The sequence below is a fragment of the Heliangelus exortis genome, chromosome 12 (assembly GCF_036169615.1).
Source record: "Heliangelus exortis chromosome 12, bHelExo1.hap1, whole genome shotgun sequence".
NCBI lineage: Eukaryota > Metazoa > Chordata > Aves > Apodiformes > Trochilidae > Heliangelus > Heliangelus exortis.
The window spans coordinates 15,650,304-15,666,563 of record NC_092433.1 but is presented as its reverse complement, the minus strand read 5'-3'; the positions used below and the strand labels follow the sequence as shown (position 1 = coordinate 15,666,563).

At 44.0% G+C, this 16,260-nt stretch overlaps 3 long non-coding RNA genes across 3 annotated transcripts in view; 1 reads left to right on the top strand and 2 right to left on the bottom strand.

Annotated features, from left to right (window-relative positions):
* The window catches only part of LOC139801678 (uncharacterized), a 55,032-nt gene that overhangs the window by 26,245 nt on the left and 12,527 nt on the right, over positions 1-16,260 (bottom strand). The gene's annotated exons all lie outside the window — the stretch shown is intronic.
* On the bottom strand, positions 302-2,286 carry LOC139801793 (uncharacterized). The gene is made up of 2 exons (XR_011728314.1): positions 1,700-2,286; positions 302-526 (listed from the first exon to the last, which is right to left on the bottom strand). It is a non-coding gene; the product is annotated as an uncharacterized lncRNA (long non-coding RNA).
* Positions 2,067-4,362, top strand: LOC139801794 (uncharacterized). Its single transcript, XR_011728315.1, has 2 exons — positions 2,067-2,168; positions 4,000-4,362. It is a non-coding gene; the product is annotated as an uncharacterized lncRNA (long non-coding RNA).

Below are 16,260 nucleotides of genomic sequence, written 5' to 3'. Positions count from 1 at the left end.
GGAAACTGAAGGGGAAAAAATGGCTTTCAATGCGACGCGAGCACAGACAATGCTGTTTTGTAACTGCTCCGTTTGATGTGCAGTGACAGGAATTAATCATTTCACTTAACAGAATTACTCTTTGTTATGTAAACTTTGTAAAGTCAGTCTCATGTGACCCCTCTCAATTAGGAACAAATTGTTTAAAACTGTCGTCTCGCTGAAGACGCAGCATTCGCAGGAGCGACCTCAGGGATGGGTTGTCATTTCACCCTGGAGGACTCACAGCTGTGCAGTTTGACACCAAAGGGAGACTAAAATGTGCAGAATTACTCTTCTTATTTCTTATTTTTTTTTTATTCAACGGAACGATCAACCCTTTTGCCCTTATCTGGGGTAAACATTTGTTTCCCATTTCGTTTCCGTCAGTTCTGAGAGAGCTGGATTTGCTTTTGTAGATTCCTCATCATCTTGATCTGTGAATCTCACTGGTGGAGAACAGACGTGCTCCCTGTGAACCCCTTAGAGAAAAGGAAGCATTTTCCACCTACCAAGAGACAACCCAGACCAGAAAAGCTGGAGGTCCCATCCTCAGTGAATGAAAATCACTTGCTTTAGCATAAAAAAGTAGAGTGGATGTCACATGGAAAGTCAGTAGCAGAGCCAAGAAGATTCTCCAAAGGTCCAGAGTTTCACCCCAACAACTCACAGAGTCACAGAATCACAGAAAATTAGGGGTTGGAAGGGACTTCAAAAGATCCTTGAGTCCAACCCTCCTGCCAGAGCAGGGTCACCTACAGGAGGTCACAGAGGAACAACTCCAGACAGGTTTTGAATGTCTCCAGAGGAGACTCCACAACCTCCCTGGGTCTCCTGTGCCCATGTTCTGTCACCCTAACAGTAAAAAAAATTCTCCTCATGTTTACATGGAACCTCCTCTGCTCAAGCTTATATCCATTGCCTCTTGTCCTGTTATTGGGCATAATTGAGGAGAGCCTGGCACCATCCTCCTGGGTCTCTCCTTTATGAATTTATAAACATCAATGACATTTATAAACATCTCAGCCTTCCCTCCTGGTTCTCATAGCCTCCAGAGCTGCTACAGCTCCTTTTTGCTGCCAAATTGTTTCATGCAAACTCTTTGACCTGCAAAGGGCTGGAATCCTCCTGTTACATACAGAAGTGCTCAGAGTCTGCTGCTTTTTGATGGAGTGAGACTCTTGCCAGGCTGAGGTGAGCACCACACTTTTCTTTTTCAAGCTGCTTGCAGAAACAAGGCAGCTGCAGCAGCCTCAGGTTGTGAGTGCCCTGAGAGTGCTGGGGATAAGTGAGCCACAAGGATGGGGCAGTGCATCCCAGCCCTCTTTGGAGATTTCATTTCACCTTTGCTGCCCAAGGAGGAGGAAAATTCATTACACCTCATAACCTCTCTCAACTGCATCAACACATCCAGTTTTGTCCTTGTAGTGCCACAGTTAAGCTCATAGCCAACCCTGATTGCTCTGCCTGATAGAAGCATTTGCTCTCCATGTTTCCCATGCATAATGCAAGGCTTAGGCTCAGGTCCATGCACTTTCAAAGGGTGGTTGTGGGGTTTTTATTTAAGAGCCCAATCAGAAGATAGGGCACTCAGCTTTGAAAGGCATCAAGTGAACTTTGATCTCATTTCCCTGGCTGCCCTGCCCAGCACCACTGGCTGCATTAAGGAAAATGAACCAACCTTGGCCAGAGGAGAAGCCTAATGATCCCACATCCAGGGGTTTCAAGTCAAACTGAGCCATAAAGTCCATCCCTCCTTTTCAGGACCACAATATCAAGTGGGGAACCTATAGATCTGCAAAAGCAGGATTAACAGCTGGGGGCACAGTGATGCTAAACAGCAGCCCAGGTTTGCCTGAGGAATGAAACCAGTGCAGCAGGTTTTTCTCAACATCTTCCCTCAGGGGTCCTTAGCTGTCCATAACTCCCAGTCCCGATAGTGCCAAGTGAAAAAGCAGAAAGAAGAAACTCAAGGTGATTGAGTGGGTGCAGGATGGTATCCAGGGAGCCTGCAGCACTGTTGATGTCACAGCTGACATCCCCCAGGATGCCAGCCTGGGATTTGTAGAATGGCATCATGACATGGAAACCATGTGGGTTCCATGCTCTGCCATAAACCAAACCCCATGAGCAGGAATTCTTTGAACAAGGTGGGCTGCAAGTATCTGCAGGCCCTAATAACAGTGTCTTCTAACAAGCTCATTAGCTTCTGGACCAGTGAAATCATCTCTGGCACATTCCTCATTATTTCTGTGTCTATAGGGAGGATTTCTATCAAGATATTTCTAATAGCTGATATTCACTGTGGTATCTCAATATGGGATTTACTCCACTCTCTGCAAAATAGCCCTGTTCAGCCCCAGGAAATAAAACCAGCTATCAACACTGTTAAGCAGCTGAGAATTTTTCTCATCTGGTTGTGCCAATCTTTTACATAATTTAATCAGTTTTTTGTAAAAAGGAGCCCTTCCTTGCTCCCCAGGACAGAGCCAGTGTGTGCTGAGGAAGCCTCACCATCCCAGGGGAGCTCACACCAGGCTCAGCTCAGAGTCTCAGCTTCATGTGAAGGGAAAGCTCCTTGAATGCATTGCTGGTGGAAAGAGGCTTTTAGCTTGGCCCTACCATGAATATATCCCTGGAAGCAACAGTCAGTGCTTTTCAGCCTCCTGGACCAAGGAAATCACCCTCATGGCAGGGAACTGAGTGGTGATCCAACCAATGAGACCAAACTACCTTGCAACTGAAACATTAGACAAGAAGATGCTCAGCCTGCAAAACCACTCCTCAGCCTTTTAGATCTTTTCTCAGTCCTTCCCTGGTCTCTTTATCTGATATTTAAGTATCAAATACAGGCTTCATGTCAAATACCCACAAGTCCTGACATTTTCCTGGGGAGTGGTAGGCAACTGAGCCAGCACTGCAGTGCCTCTTCTGAAGTTTCTGCTTTGTATCCCTGGAAAAGCACTCTGTGTAATGACAGTTTTCTTAAACATGTAAAACCCAACAAAAGAATTTCTAGCAGTAACTTCTGCTGAGCACCAATGTCCTACCACCATCAACAGGTGCTGCCAACAGCAGCAATCCAGCTCAGCCTTCAATAGAAGCAGATAAAGGTAATGGAATGGAAAGATTGTATGTTTAAAAAAAAAAAAAAAAAAGGGTAATTTCTGCAAACTATATTACTTTTTTTTTCCTGAAATTCCACCTGATTCTGTTCTGATCCTCACTCAATAGCAATAAAGCTTGAAGAAAGGACACCAGTCCCTGTAAGTAGTGCTTCCAATCACTCAAGTCTAAAGGATGGGGCAAGCCAGGAAAAATTAGCAGGTAGAGTTTCTCTCCCTTGGTTTCTCCATGAAAACCCAGGAATTTTGACACCCAAAGACAATGCCTGAAGTCTGGTTCTGTCTGAAAAAAACATCAGCAATGCATCCTAAGAGTTGGGCCAGGCTTTAGGAGCAACCTGACCAAAAACTGACCCTGAGATGTCCTGGGAGATGTGCCCTATAGTTTGTCTTGGCTATGAAAGAAGCTGGAGCTCCATCTGCAGCCCAAAATGACTTCCTGGGACAGAACCAAAGGCAAAACTCCAGTTCATCCCATGCAGGGTACTATTGCAGAACATGGAGCATGCATTCCACTTGGTGGAAGCCACCAGTGTTGCTCAGAAGTCACAGAAGGACCATAAGCATTGCAACAAATGACAATATTTTATTGCCTTCATCCTGCAGCACGATTCAGTGACATTGACAGAAATTGTGGATGCTCCCCAGCCCCAAAATGGACCCTGTGGATGAAGCCAACAGTGGAGCCTCCCATTGTCCCAGCCTTCTGCCCTGTTTTCCATAACGAGCTCCATTCCTCCAGAGTTTTATTTTCACTAAGAATTCTTCATAACTTGTATTTATTTGCTCAGTGTCAGTTAGATGTCTGCCTTTCCGCCTGAACTATCTTTAGCTTCCAAAATATTTTGCATTTCAGGGAAGTATTTGAGCAACTTTTCTGAGAAGAAAGAACCCAGAGCATCTGAGCAGAGACACCGTGGGCAGAGGCACCCTCAGCAGCCTGAGGATTGCTCTGTCAACCTGGAAACTGTCCTGGTTGCTTTTTTCTTGTCTTTACCAGGGGATCCACAACCTGAGGAGAAACGTCTGAGATTTGCAGGATTCATGGAAATAGGAGGATGCACCCCAGGGTGCAGAGCAGGGTGCCCAGAGCTGCACAAGCACACAGCCTTGCTCAATGCCTGCTGCACTGAGGGGCTGGGAGAAGTTTTTAATTAAAGAAGGATTTCCATCTAATGCCCAGGGAAGGAATGTGAATAAAAAATGATCTCCCAGAAAACCTGCAGGATTAGTTTTCTCCTTTTTGTTGACACTGGGAGTGCTGTTTGCCTGTAATACCTGCCTCAAGGTTTGGGTCCTGGCTTTCCCTCTCAAGCATTTTCCTGTAAGAACCAGTGCTTGCACCATTCACAGGTAACCCTTAGCATGTTAATCTTCCCCTTGCATATGCACATCAGAGCTATTTGCCTTCCAGGTTTTAAGTTTAGCAGGTAAAAACAAAAAGAAAAGAGAATAATTGGAAAAACACTATGGGATATTTTGGAAGGTGTTCTGCACACAGAGATGCAGGTGTGCCAGGTAGCATTAGTGGTAGAGAGTTTCCCTTGAGAGAAGTGAGCTGGAGAGATTTGACAGGGTTGGTCCAGGACTGGGATGGTCCCAGTCACCCTTCCAAGCAGAGCAGCTTTGGTGACTGCAAACTGGGGTCTATTTAGAGGAATCCTGCCCCAGGAAGGGGGTCAGCCCTGTGTTTTCCACAGGGTTATGCAACTGGTTTGCTCCCAAGTATTCTGAGCAATGTTCTGTTTAAATTCATCCCAAATCTTGTTGATCTTGCTTTGGTTTTGCAGAGAAACCCCCAGTGTGACATTTTTCTGGGGTCTGACAATCAGTGGCCATGGTGTCTCCTCTCAGGTGGCTGGGGGATGTCCCAGCCCTCCAGCCCCACACTCAGGAGGGTTTTTTTTTTCCCTCTGTGGATATGGTCTCTCAGGTGACCACAGCTTGGACTGTCTCAGGAAAGGCTGCAGAGCTTTATTGGGGTTGATCAGCTGAAGGGGCTACAGGAAAGATGGAGAAGGAATTTTTTACAGGAGTGTGCAGCAACAGGTAGAGAGGGAATGTTTTTAAGATGAAAGAACGTAGATTTAGGTTGGATATTAGGAAGAAAGTCTTTGCTGGGATGGTGGTGAGGCACTGGAACAGGTTGCTCAGAGAAGCTGTAGATGCCCCATTGCTGGAAGTATTCAAGGCCAGGTTGGATGGGGCTTGGAGCAACCTGGTCTGGTGGAAGGGGTCCCTGCCCATGGCAGGGGGGATGGGATGAGATGAACTTTAAGGTCCCTGCCTACCCAAACCATTCTATGATTCTGTGAATCATAGCAGCTCCCCCTTGAGAAAACTCCATTGCCTGACCTACACCAGCATGGAGCACAGATGTGATCACAGATGTGATCTGAGATCCCCTCCAACAAGTCCCAGCAGGAAGACCCAATGCCCAAACTACAGAACATTTCTCAACCTATAAGAGACCTTTCACCTCCTGTTAAGCCCTAAAGTAAGCAATATACCTACCACTACCTGATCTCACCAGACAGCTACATTTCTTTTTTTTTTTTTAACACTCATCAAAAATACAGTAAAATGCCACTACACAGCTTTCAGAAAAGAAAAGAAGATTCATGTAACCTCTCTGTGCTCTTGCTACAACACAACCCATGCTCCTGTTAAACACAAATCCAGTGCCTGCAGCATGGCTGGAGGGTGCAAGCAGCACCCCTGCATGTGCTGGGCACTAACTACATGGTCACATATTTTCACAACTGTGTTTTAAGAGTCTGAGCCCAACTGTTTAACTACATATTTAGGACAAAACTGCAATAACCAGAGAGGCTTTTGAACTTGGGAACAATAGGAGCTATTTTCAATGGGTGAATAATGTTGAAAATCTGTCCCTTAACGTCAGCACGCCGAATCATCGTTTTTCCCAGTAAATAATATAAAAGTTTAATTTTTTTCTCAGTGGATTTCAACGCAACATTTACTTTGAGACTGTTTATTCCTTGTCCAAGAATAGCAGGGAGACAGGCTGTAAAAGAACAAGATGATCTTTATCATTTCAAATTGAGAGATTCCAATATTTCGTTTAACCGTCTGGCTGTAGATTTCCTTGTTTATATCGATCCCATGAAAACAATTTTAGGAAATCCCTCATTTTCGTGTTTACATCATGTTTCTTTGATGAGGAGAAATAAAAGTTAAACCCACACAGATATTGCTACTGTTGGTGTTAAAAAAAAGCAAACAGTTTTCTGTAAAAGAGCAAAGCATGTCCAGAATACTGCAGTCCAGGAGGGTATACTGAAAGGAAAAAGAAGCATTATTCACTTGGATTCTTTTTCACTGGAATAATTTCTAAATGCTCACCAATGGCTTACATATTGTGGGAGCTACATATTTTGAATTGCATAATGTTTTCACGCTACTAAAAAAAAATTCTGAATAGAAATGCTTTAGAAATTCAACTTGGAACAAAACCTAATTTTGAAATATTGGAATCAGTCTGATTTCAGTGTAGGTCTCTTCATTACTCAGTACAAGTATCTCTTCTTAATTAAAAGAATACATGGAAGCATTTTTTGTAGCCTGGCAGCAGTGTGCTGGGCAAATAATTAATCTTGTATTGTCTTTTTGGCAGCACAGCACTTTCCTGCAACACTACTTGTGCAGTAGTTTATCCCTGTATGAACTAGGAGCAGGCTATGCTGAAACAAAGTTCTGATTCAGATGTATAACAACAACTGAGATTTTATAGCTGTGAAAGCAGCTGTGCACAACAATTAAAAAAATAGCAGTTCATCTAATCCTGTGTTTTATGAACGTGGGTCTTTTATTATTTCAATTCAAAGGTAGCTTTTTCATGACAGACTCCGTACTTGCAGTATTTTGTTGGTGCACTTTTCTTGTTGTGTACTTGCAGCTTTTTTGTTGTTGTTTTCTTGTCGTGCACATTTAAACATTTATTTTCCACAATTAACCCTCTGAAACATGGCTTGCCACTCTAGGGCAGGCAAAAGCACTGAGCATGATCATGAAAAGCTTTTGTTTAGAGCAGAGTTGCCAGATAAGATTGTTTGAGCTGACAGAAATCCAAAACAACCTCAGGGTCACCAAACGTTGGCATTCTGGCCACTTCTCTTTATTAGATAATTTTGGCTAATGGGCTTTGATTGATCTTGATGCTGTTGTAACCTCCTGCCCAGTGATGATTTCATCTTCCTCTTGTCACCATTCTTCTGTGATTAGAAATGATCCTCTCTGACAACATGTCTGAACCAGAGAGGAGGAGGACAGGGTTTGCAGACACAATTAAATGAGTGGTCAGCACACAACGTGCTGTGACATCTATTTCTGTGCCAGCATCCTCTGACACCAGTTTGGCAAGTGCAACAGGAGTGTCCTCGTGCCATGGTGTGCCACTTGTGCATCACCCTCACCTTACTGGTGAAAAGAGGTTATTGCCAATCTGAGTTAGGAAGAAGAGGTGGCAGCAAGGAAACTAAGGATGTTCTTCAGTGATCTGCTGTGGGATGGAAATCCTTTAAGTTGAAGCAAAAGATGAGGATGATAAGCAAAAGCAAAAAAAAAAAAAAAAAAAAGAAAAAAAGAAAAAAGAAAAAAAATAGAGGAGATAAGCAAAGCAGAGCTGGAGGAAACTACATTTTCCCCAGAGCAATGAAGGCAGCTGCTTCCCAAAGCTCCAAAGCTCAGCTTCTGGATGACTGCTGTCCTTGAAAGCCACCTGCTCTCCTGGACCAGGGCTCACAGCATGTCTGACTTACCCACACATGAAGTAATTTCCTGCCAGATTTCCACTGCCACAAGAGAAGGTCATAAATGATGCTCAAATAGCTGCTGCTCTGCATTAATTAACACCGTAACTCTATATAGTCCTATTTTGGGCCAGAAGTTTCCCAGGCTTTATAGTCCAAACTCTCCCCTGCCTGTTCCTGCACTTCCTTCCCCTCCATGGGGATGGGGGCTGAGTCCAGTGAGCAGTTTCCACCTCCCCTCTCAAGGCACTGACACACTGGCAAGCAGACACAAGGTCCCTTGAGTTTAAACTTGAACAAAACTGAGTGAATGAGGGCTGGCTTTTACCATGAGTTCAAGAACATGGAAATTTTAAATGCATGTTTTGATATGTCCTGGGATAATCCATGACCTTTTGAGTCCTTTTTTATCCAAAGCAAACTTCAGAACATAATCCTGGCAGATTTCTTGGAATCGTGACGCTGAATGATTCTACAGATATCCCAAGTGATGCTCGGAGAGGAATGAAAATATCTTCAAATTACCTCCTATTTACCAAGGGATGAAAGTGAACAGTAAATGTGGAGTGCTTATTACATGGGCAGCTGTCAGAGGAGTCAGTCTCTGTGTCTATATTGTGTGTCCTGGCCCCTAAAAAATTCCTTGCATATTTTTGTAATATTTAAATAATTCTCACTCCTCGCAAAACAAACTGCTTCAGTCTTTCATCAGCTTTTCACGGCGTTTTGGGGGTGAGTTCATCTCTTTCTCAGAGTTGCCCAGTTTATCTGAATTTGCCCATTTCACCATCATTCAGGGTGCACAGCTGAGGCACAGCTCACTCAGCACATCACAGCCCTTCCATGACTTCATTCCCATGGCCAGAGCCACAGGGCCAAGCACCCTCCTGCATTGTGTCCTTCACCCAGATGAGATGGGATTTTTGTTAAAAACAGCCATGGCTGAGAAGGTTTTGCTCAAGGACACCAGAACAATAAATTACACTTGAAAAGTTGAGTTGTTCACTGTGTGTGCAGAGCATTAATATAAAAGCCAAGAATTCTTTTCCCTCCCAAGTTACAGCCTGTCTAAACTCCTTGAGGAATTCCTCCTGCAACATTTAACATGGAGCAGAGAGTACTTGGTAATGAGCCTCCCAAGAAGACATCTTAAATATCCTTGCTCTCTTGCACCAGGAGCAGAGTTTCACCCCTAAATAGGTAAACATTATGGTGTGGTTTCACCTAACCCTACTGATGGCCAAAACCAGATCAGTCAGAGTTTCTTCTAATGCCAACTACCTATTTAACGTGTTTAATTTTAATTACACTCTCTTTAGCAGCTCCTCAAACACCAGCCAAATAGTGATCTACGAAGTGAAAACTCCCTGCTTTTAAGCAGAAATGTGCATTTATGTGTAGAATCATAGGATCATAGAACTGACTGGGTTGGAAGGGACCTCAGAGATCATCAAGTCCAACCCTTGATCCACTCCCGCTGCAGTTCCCAGCCCATGGCACTGAGTGCCACATCCAGGCTCTTTTGAAATATCTCCAGGGATGGAGAATCCACCCCTTCCCTGGGCAGCCCATTCCAATGTCTGATCACCCTCTTGGTGACACAGCTCAGCACTTTTCTCATTGATCATGTGTCTGGGGTGTTTAAAGGATTAAGATGGATCTATCCTAGAGAGCTGCTAGTTAATAGTTTGGGCCAAACTTTTATTTAGCTGTTCCCTTCATCATTACTGAGGGATGTTCACAAGTATTTTGCCACAAAGAGGAGGAGAGGAAAGCAATTTGAAACAAGACATAATTGAGATGTACAAATGCAGCAACATCCACGAGATGTTGTCTTAGGAAAGGCAAGGTTTATGTGTTTGTTTACTTCAAAATTACTTTGTTTAGCTGCCAAGAGGACATCTCATGAGGAACTTCCTTTCCAAACATTGTGCATATGCCATTAGGCTCCACTATTTCCTACTCCAGACAAACTTTTTGCATGTGTTTTCCAAACAGAACGACTCGTTGAACCTCTGTCTAACTCCTTCTCTTTCCCATGATAAAAAACACGTGGTCTTGATTCTGGAGAGGACAGCAGCATGTGTGGAAGTCCATCCTTGTTCATCAAAGCACTTAAGCTCATGCTTAAAGCTAGGAAAACACTTAAGTGCTTTGATAAAAAGGGAAGATCCACTGAATTGGGACCAAAGAGATGCTACAGTTAATTGATTTCCTTTGAGAACAGCCTGTATTTTCCCCAAAGGGCTAATACTGTAATTCTTCTATTCAACTCAAAAGCTGTTGCAAAACTGCAGCAACTTTGATAGGGTTGGCATTTCTTAGAAGCTATTTATTCACCCATGACCAAAGTATTAAGACTGGCTCTCTGTAGTAAATATGCACAAGTGGACACACACTGGGAAATTCTTTGTCTTGTCCCATTCTGCTGCTGAAGGAAGACACATGGTTTCAATGATGTCTTTGTTATCTGATCAAGCATCCAGTCCAATTTGCAATTTTAATGAAAATCAGACACCTGCACTGCAACTGATCCCCACTCCCAGGATTAACAACAACAAGAAAGAGAAGCATTCCCCCTTATCGGAAGAACTGAAGCCACCAGTATCCTGTTACCCAGGCTGTGATTTCAGATGTTACCCAGAAGAAAGGAACCCTTTATCCCTCTTTGGACAGGGATCTTCTTAGAAAGAGAACCAAACCCAAATGACTGGCTGTGGTAACATTAGCTCAAATGAAGAAGCACAAGCTGGGGATGCCACACCACATCTCTGCAAGCTTCAGGGCTAAGTGAGGCAGCACAAGTATTGCACTGACCCCACAGCCAGCTCTTATACACCTAATTTTACCCAGAATCTTTTGGTGTTGATTCAAGTTTTTTTCCTCTTTTTAAATCTGTACAGGGCCATTTTTAAAGTGGTCTGTCTTGGACCTGAAGATGTCCCACCCTGTAGCACTGAACAAAATACTGATGTGGTACGGGCAAAAAATGGGAAATCATTTAATAGAGCATATCAAAGCAACTTGCTTCACTCCAAGATGCAAAGAAACCCACTTCCTCAGTGTTTTAGCCAATATTTACTGAAGTACATTCCAAAATGTTTCATGATTTCTCTTCTAGCCTGAAGCCCATTTCTTTCCATCAGCTGGGTTGGTGTGTGTTGGTGTTTCTCATGTAGGGCGAGACGGATAAGAGAAGGAAAGGAAGAAATAAAAATATTTGTGAATATCTTCAATGAGCTGATGATAAACTTCAAAGACTACCTCAAATCAAGAACTTCTTAAAAAAACTGGAAATTTTTCACACAGCCTTTGGTTGTTGCAAGAAATGTGTTTCAGTGGAAACCCCCCCAGCTATGGAGATGCTCAGGTAGCTCTGCCCAGACCAGGGAAGTTTCAGGTGCCAGATTAGAATCTTCTGAGAAGAAATTCTTAACTATTACATAGTTTGTCTTCTTGTTGTAGCATGAGCTCCCTCTTTTGCCCTTTGGAAGGTAAATCAGGCAGCTCTAAAGAAAGGGCTTGTGAAATAGTTTCAAGCCGTGCTTCTCTTCCTGTCCTAGAGCAAGGCAAACAATTTGGAGACCCCAGGTCAGCAAAGCATCACAAGTATTGCTGAATCGAGCTCTTTATGTGCATGGAATTATGTTCCAGAGAGAGGCAATGGTGCTTTTGATAGCAGGACTGTTTTATCTTCAATTCTGAGATGAGGTCTGCTTTCCCAAAAAGGATTTTTCACCCCATTTTGCAAAGGGAATTGCATTGTTGTGAAACCCCAACAAAATGTCCTTGAAAACATTGTGTGCTTGAACCTGCCACCCATGAAATAACTGGGGGAGCTTCTTCCTCAGGCTGTTTCTCTTTCCATGTTGTTTAGGGGCAGATTCTTTACCCCATGGCCTGTGGATCATGTCCTGTTATAACAGCCCCAAGCACAGTGGGCTGGGGCTGCTGCTGAGGACGTGCACACTCGTGATTCAGGGCTCCTGGAGGTTGATGGAAAAAGTCTTCTGTTGATTCCAGGAGAGATGGACACTCTTGTGATGTCCCTGCATGGTATTTGGACATATCTGTGCAAGTGCTGCAGCAGATGTAACTTGAAACAGCTCCTTAACAAATCACCTGTTCAACCAAATTACATCCACAGCTCTTATCTCTCCCATCTTTCATCTTCTTGCCTCCTTTAAATCAGAAAAAGCTGCAAAGCAACCACAACAAATGCTTAAAGGCCACGTTCAGGTCCATGTTAAGTCCCACAACTCTTCTTCATGTCCCACCATTCCTGTGTTCTTTGGTCAAGGAGCAATTGGGGGATGACAGTCACAACATGGGACGTAACCAGGCAGTTAAAAGATGGTGTTTGCCAGGGCACCTCAGGTGAGGTTACATGAGTTAAGTGGTGAAAACTGAATGCTTGAGTTGTGTGCTAAAGCTCAGGGCTGTGATTAGCCCAGTGAGCAGGTCTAGAGTGCACAACTCTCCCAAGAGGGCTCCTGGAAGCAGCTCAACTGCATTAGCTATTTATCCAGCCAGGAGCCATTCTGCTGCAGCTTTCCTAGCCCTGAAGCTTGATCTTTGAGAGCTTCCAAGAGGATTTGTGCCTGTGATGTGGTGCAGAGGTACCTATATCAGCTGCTTCTGCCTAACTTATTTCAGTGCTCAAAGTTCACATGGTAATTAAAGAGTTTTAGGAAAAATCTATGCAAAAATATTTTATCATGGAGAGGTGCAGGGGATGGCACAGGGCTGAACACAGCTCCTGTGGTTGTTCTGCTCTGGGGAGGGCCAAAGGAGAAGGGACTTCATCCAAGTGCTGTGCACACATCCTGGGTACCACCCCTGCTTCCTGCTCACTTGTCACTGGATGTGCCTGACATGTCCCTGCAGGCACAATGGGCCATCTGGGCATCTTCTCTCCACCAGAACCTCTGGGGACCATCACAGTCCAAAATCCAATCAGCAACAACAGCTCTGCCTCCATCCAACTCTTCTAACAGTTGTGGTTTAACAGTCAAGGGAGGGGGGAAATTTAAAGTTTTGTTTTCATCTTCCTCTCTCTTTTGCTTCTTTTTTTTTTTCTTTTCTTTTGTTTTTTAAGCAGGCAAACATCTGTGGAGCACTAGAAGATAACCATAGCAATGACATGAGGACAATTGGCAGGCACTCTCTGTGCTCCTCAGCTGCATGCTGTGATTCACTGGTCCAGAGCCCAGAACTGCTTCCAAGAAGTCCAACAAGGAGGGACCTCTTCACATCATGGCCTTGTCCTGGGGTCAGAGATAGAGCATGTGAGAGCTTTTATTGGAGAGGAACAGGGGGAATGCAGATATCAGGGGATTTTCAATGGAAATCACAGGTGTTTCTTCCCTGCCTCCTCCCTGTGAGAGGCCCCTCTGTGTTCTGTTACAATTTGTTTTTCTGGCAACCAGCGTGCTCTATTTTTCTTGCCTGTGTATTTATGAGTTATGTTTGGTTTCTGCTAAAACAACAGAAGACAGCACAGGGCTGGTTTTTGTTTTGTTTGGGGTTTTTTTTCAGTGGGTTGCTTTTTGGGGTGGTTTGTTTTTCGGTTGCAGTTTTGTTTTTTGGTTTTTTTTTTTTTTTGTCCTTTTAGGAACCATGCAAAGGGTCGTTTGGAAGCCCTGATTCCAGTAAAAGTTTTCAGAAGGATTGATGGAGGTTTCGGATCAGCTGAAGGTCACAGGTCAAATGTTTTAACCCCCCAGGAGGGCGAGAAGATGAGATTAGCAGCCATGCAGCCACAGCTAAGCTGTGAAAGAGGACACAGGGCTCCCCAGGACACGCACCACGAGGGGAGGAAGAAAAAGGAGGAAGAAAAGCTTTTAGCTGTGGGCTTGCAAATCAGGGTTTTAAAAATCTCACTGAAGAGACACCCTTCCACCCAACTCCAGCAGAGAAAGTAAACTGCAGCTGGCCAGAAGTGAGATGGAGAGAAGCAGCCACATGGTAGCACGATTGCAGGAGAACAAATATCCTGGGTTTTAAAAGAAAGAGATTTTTTTCATTTTATGGATGACTGAGGTGTTTGGGTTTTTTTTAAATATCTGGTATTGTGTTTAAAAGCAGCCCCAATGGCTGAGCAGCCAAAGATCAAGCAGGGAGAAAGAGCAGGTGTTTAATAAATCTTTAGAGAGTTGCTTTAAAAGGTATCTATGCTTTGCTCTGGATGTGAAGTGTCAGTATGGGTAAAATGTGTTATCCTCACACCTCCTTGCAACCAGTGGAAGGTTTTGGCTGCATTGCAGAAAAAAAAAACTGGTGGCATGTGGTCTGCATAAAGCATAAGCATGACTTGTTCTTTCAGTTTGTCTTGGCACAGGGGAGGTCATGAAATTGTCTTTCAGAAACCTCCTCCCCTTTTCAAAGTTCTCCCTACCAAGAACCTTATTCATAACCACTACCACCATCATCATGCCATGCATCTTCCCATGACCAAAAATCTGCTGTTCTAAATAGAGAAGGCATGGAGACTAAAAAAAAAAAACAAACCAAAAAACACAAAACAACAACAACCAACAGGTCTTATTCCCTGAGAAATGCATGTAGGACCTCTGCATCTTCTAACATTTCAGATTACTCCCCTCATCCATCGCTGTCAGGAGGAGACCCAGCTCGTGTTGCAGCCATTCAATACCCACAGGAGCAATTGCTACAGGCAGCACATCACCAGGCTGGGAGCCCTGCAAAGGCAGGAGGTAACCAGCACCCCCAACTTTCCCCCAGTAACCCTACCTGTGAGACAGCCATCAGGGGGAGGAGGGCGGTGGAAAGACTGGAAACAGGATATGGAAAAGAAAAATTCAAGGCTTCCATGTTACATGAGATCATGAAGCTGAGCTGCCTGCCTCTGTAAGCCAAACCAACAGTGCTTATTTGCATGGACAAGCATCCTGTCTCTGCCTGCACAAAGAGTTTGCAAAGGATTCATAGTCTGGCAATTCCAAATTATGCAGAATGGACAAACCCTATCCCTGTGGTCCCCGAGACTGAAGAAAATATGTCAGGCACCTGCCCAGCTGAGAAATGTGTTTGCATGGTGACCACAGCATTTACATAGCTGGGAGCTATTGCACAGGGCTGCTTCCTCAAAGGAAGAAAAAGAGCCTACACTGCTTTTCTTCTCTGCACAAAAAAGTAATTTATTGAAAGGCAAAAGGTGTGAAGGATTATCTTTTGAAACTACCAAGCTGGCTGCAGACATCCTGAAGAGCAGATTTTATTATTTTTGTGTTATATTATTTTTTAAAAGAATGAAAGCAGCTTTGGAAGCAGAGAGATGAAAACTGGTTTGTTCCTCAGATGAAGTGTGTGTAACTGAATGCTGCAAACACCCCACTGGACATAACAGAGGTGTTAGCTGTAGGACACTGCAGCATCCAGGATGTAATTTATCTCTCCCCCCACATTTTCACCCTCAAACATATGTGGCTCATCATATTCTTTGCCATTGCTGGACTTTGGCAGGATTCCAGCCTTCCAGAGGTCACTGGGTTCCCAAATGGCTGATTTGTCAATAGCTGCTTTTGCTGTGTTTACTCAGGTATTACTCAGCTTTGTACCACTAAGACAAGCTGGTACCTGCTGGTTCTGTTCCATCTATTGTTTATTCTTTGGTGCTTTGACCTTAGAGTTCAGCTGTGAAATGTGTCCAGGCAGCATTTCTAGAAGGTGTGGTGAGGCTGTAGGGATGAGAACAGGGAATGGATAGGATAGGATAGGATAGGATAGGATAGGATAGGATAGGATAGGATAGGATAGGACAGAAATGGAACTGCTGTTGGGGAAGACCAGTTAGAGCAAGGTGAATCTGACATTTCTATTAAACTTGAAATTTAATCCACAGCAGAGCCATCACTCCTCTGTCTCTAAAACTTACAGCATGAAGGCTGATCACAGCTTTGCCATTCCTGTTTGGAATCCTACTGAGCACCATATTAGGATACCTCAAGAAGGTTCTTTTTTCATTGTTTTACATTTAAAGATGACAAATTTTATCCCAAGAGGGAAATTTGCCTTTTGATCTGCCATCCAAGTACAAGTCTGGGGGAAACTCAGGCAGGTAACAGTTGCAGTCCAACCCTGATGTCTTTGGGGTGGCAGAGCTCTATGAAAAAACATCTCAGGATGTCAGTGGTGCCCCACCAAGCCCAACCTGCACCTATCAAAGTATCTGCTCCACAAAGACCTGCAATGATTTAGTCCACTTGCAGACACACATTTCACAAGCCAGATTTTCAGAGCATGGCTATTCAAAGCTCTCTGAAAACCAAGACCTTTAGAAGTCTCTTGAGATGGACACCCAATAGTTAAGGCATCCCAAGTCC